The sequence below is a fragment of the Micromys minutus genome (assembly GCF_963924665.1).
Source record: "Micromys minutus genome assembly, chromosome: 1".
NCBI lineage: Eukaryota > Metazoa > Chordata > Mammalia > Rodentia > Muridae > Micromys > Micromys minutus.
Window position 1 is genome coordinate 165,381,154 of NC_137969.1, and position 4,176 is coordinate 165,385,329.

Consider the following 4,176-nt stretch of genomic DNA (forward strand, 5'->3'; position numbering starts at 1 on the left):
TGTCTCTGTGAGGACTTAGGTTGTTATGACAATGACGATTGGTACTGTAATGAAGAGGATCTATTGGTGGGGCTCTGGGTTTGATGCAGTGTTCCACACTTGGCCCCTTTCTTTCTTCCTTCCTTCCTTCCTTCCTTCCTTCCTTCTTTCTTTCTTTTTTTCTTTCTTTCTTTTTTTCAAAACAATGAGTCTTTATTGGCCTCTGCTACTTGAGGGGGATGAATCGGGAGGAGTGGGTGGCACCGATACCGGGCCGGCCGTGCTTCACGGGCTTGTAGGTGATGGAGAACTCGCCCAGGTAGTGACCGATCATCTCTGGTTTGATCTCCACCTGGTTGAAGGTCTTGCCGTTGTACACACCCACCATGCTGCCGACCATCTCAGGCAGAATGATCATGTCCCTCGGGTGGGTCTTCACCACCTCCGGCTTCTCCAGGAGTGGCGCCTCCTTCTTGGCCTTTCTCAAACGCTTGAGTGCTGCTTCCTCCTCAGGCCGCGGTTCAGGCGGAGCCTCTAGCGGGCGCTATACAACTGCATCAGCTGCTCATAGGGCGTATCCAGCAGTTGGTTGAGGTCCACGCCATGGTAGGTGAACCTGCCGAAGGTCCGCTTCTTCTTCTGCTCCACTTCAGCCATCTTGGCGGCGGCTTGGAAAAGCGGCCCTTTCCTTTCCTGTGGCTTTCTTTCATCAAATGCTTTTATCTTCATCATTTCATCTGTTCTTCAGCATAAAGTAAGGCAGAGAGCAGGGCTGAGCCCTAATTATGAAAGGGAAATGAACCTGCACACAACGGAAACTTCAACAACAAAAGCCCAGCAGCCCTGACACACAGAAAGGCTCCCCCTCCTCTGATTCCACACTTTCCCCTACTTTGCTTCACCGAAGATGCCATGTTCAATGTTCCCAAGGCCACTCAAGGTGTTTTGTTGAGACTGGGATGTTAGGAGACAATTCTAACAAATGTCTGACTAAATGTCTGTACAATCTATATAAGTTCATGTTCCACCAATAGATTTCTTGGTTTTTTTTTTTTCCAGAAATATGCATTAATCACACAAGCTGGCAGATCTGAATACAAAGTTCTAGTGCAGTGGTTCTCTACCCTCCTAGTGCTGCAACTCTTTAGTACAGCCCTTCAGGCTATGGTGACCCCAACCATTAAATTATTTTTTGCTGCTACTTCATAATTGTTCTACTGTATGGCTATCCCTGGTTGTCAACATGGTTATATCTAGAATGAGCCACAATCCAGAATTGGGAGGCTCACCTGTGGTCCTGATCTTGAGGCACAGAGGCTATGACTCTTAGGACACTAGGCAGAAAGATCTCTGAGCTCAAGGTCATCTGGGACAAAACAAGTCCCAGATCCAGGTGTGGTGGCACACACCTTTAATCTGGGACACACCTTCTGCTGGAGACCTACATAATGACATTGGAAGAAGGAAGGCTCTGACCCTTCACTCGCCTGCCTTGTGGGACTGAGCATCTGCTAGACCCTTGGACTCCCACTCACAGCTGCTGTGACCATTGTTGAGGAGCTGGACTACAGACTGTAAGTCAACAACAAATTCCCTTACTATATAGAGACAACCCATAAGTTCTGTGACTCTAGAGAAGCCTGACTATTATAGATCGAAATGTAAATAGCTGATATGCAGGACATTTCACATGTGACCCCCAAAGAAATTGTGACTCACAAGTTGAGAGCCACTGTTTGGGGATTCAAACTCAGATTCTCGGGACTGTGGGGCCAGCGTTTTACCAACTCTGCCTTCTCTCCAGTCTTCTTGCCCTGGTGTCTGTGGCCACTCTCAGCCTGCTTCCAACTATTTGGTTCTTTTCCACCCTCGCTCAAGTGCCAACATTCCCCTGCCACAATGCATGCGCGCACAAACACTCTCTCTCTCTCTCACACACACACACACACGCACGCGTGCGCACACACACACACACACACACACACACACACACACACACACACGCACAAATGAACACAGTTTTTGATGAAGTTATGGGCTACTATGGCTTATTACAACCCTTACCTTTGTGCCTGCCATTGTTCCTTTGCACTGGCAGGCACGTCCAGCCTTTGTATCTGCCTGGGAGATCCTTCTCATCCCTAATGACCGAAGTCAGGCCTCTTCTTCCTTATGAAACCTGCAAACTAAGATAACGAGTCTCTTCCACTGTGCTCTCCATCCTTTATGCAGCCCACTGTACCACCCCTTTCATTGTTTTGTGGAAATTATGTACTTTCTATATTTCTAACAGCATAGACTCCAAGGTCTTGACCATTTCATATTGTTAACACTAGGTACCACATCTAAAATAGAACACAGCGGACATTCAATATATTCTCTCTGTCTCTGTCTCTCTCTCTGTCTCTCTCTCTGTCTCTCTCTCTCTCTCTCTCTCTCTCTCTCTCTCTCTCTCTCTCTCTCTCTGTGTGTGTGTGTGTGTGTGTCTTTCTCTGTTTCTTTCACACACACTTTATCACTCTCTCTGTCTCTTTGCGTGTGAAGGTCACATGCTTATGGCTATATGTGTGTGCACATTCAAGTATAACTCAGAAGGAAGACAACTTTGGGTGCTATTCTTCAGAAGACATCTACCATTTTCAAAAACAAACAAAAAATAAAAAACAAAAATGGTCTTGTTTTTATAGCCTGGAACATGATAGGTTGGCTGACCAGCAAGTCTCAGGGCTCGGCTTACCTTTTCCTGCTTAGTGTTAGAGTTAAAAGCACACACCACCACACCTAGTTTTTTATTTTTATCTTTTTTTTTAAAGCATGGGTTTTAGGGATCAAATTCAGGTCATCATGTTTACAGGGCACATATTTTACTAATGCAACTATAACCCCAGCTCTAAAAATAAATGTTCTTCTGAAAGAAAGACTGAATAGCAGGTGAGCAGATGGGTCTATGCTTCTTCTGTCATAGAATCAGACAATGCATCTTAGAGATATGCTCACCTTTTCCGTTTGATGGCCACATGCTGAGAGTCCCACTACCTTAGAAGAGTCATTGATGTCTCCTCCTTTGCCTAGACTTGCTGTCCCACTGTCACTGGATTCCATCAGCAAAGTGACAAAATCAGACTAACTTGTTTGGCTAAATATTACGTTAACCTTGGAGTCTGCCTTGGTGACAATGGTGTATTCACTCACTTAAAGCAGTAGAACTGTGTCTGCTTGCAGCCCACCCCTTTAGGACTGGATTTCATTATTCCTTTCTTCCTGTTTGGGGGAAATGCTATGTGATGGAAGGAAACAAGTTTATGTTTAGAAACTGTAAAGTTCCCGTCCGTGCACTCAGCCATCTCCTGCGGTGGCAGCATTGGCCTTAGTCCCCTCATCAGAAAATCAAATCAAATCACCAATATCTAAAGCTGTGATCAGTGTGTCTGCTCCTTCCTTCTCTGTTCTCCCAAACTACTTCTTTAATCAGAATACCTGATTTCTGCTGCGCCCCACACCCTGACTTCTTTTCACTATGCTTTGACCCTGTCATCTGTCCAAGTAGGTGTGACCAAGAACAAGGTCACTTAGAAGAGTAGCTGGAAGATGTAGAGGACAGGGCAGATCTGGAAACATCTAGATACATATGTGCTTGCACCTCCTGGGGATACTCAGATGACCATGCTGGCTAGGGTCATGACCTCTGCAATACAGAAAACGGACTCTGCAATGTTGGACCAGATTAGTGGTGGTGGTGGTGGGTGGGTGTCTTATTGTTTCCTAGTGTGCATAATACTTGATTAATTTTAGTAAGTATATAATGTAGGTGAATGAAAAAAAAAACAATTTGTTCATCTTCAACAATGTTATGATAAGCAAAGACTGTGCACTCCTCGGATATGACAGATGACCTCGAAAATAGGGAAAGGCATGAGGATTATAGGTAGGTAAGTATTCAGACTTTGGTGTGAAGAAAACATCATTCTTCTTTGGTTTCTGTGTTCAGATAACCAACCTCTCAGCAGCCTTGTAAGACAACAGAGTAAAGTTTCCACCAAGGCTGATTGGATTTAAAAAGATGAAAGATACCACTGATAGTCCAGCTCCTTAACGGGCATCTCAAGTCATATGAGTGGCACAAAAGAACCTTAATCCAAAGACATTGAAGGCCCGTTTCACAGAGAAGCTATGTTTGGGTCTTATAGATGCAGCCAT

At 45.0% G+C, this 4,176-nt stretch overlaps 1 pseudogene across 1 annotated transcript; it reads right to left on the reverse strand.

Moving 5' to 3' along the window:
• Window positions 1–205: 205 nt before the first annotated feature.
• LOC308421896 (small ribosomal subunit protein uS19-like) lies at window positions 206–636 on the reverse strand (annotated as a pseudogene). Its single transcript has one exon. The product of its transcript is annotated as a small ribosomal subunit protein uS19-like (transcript).
• Between the last annotated feature and the right edge of the window lie 3,540 nt (window positions 637–4,176).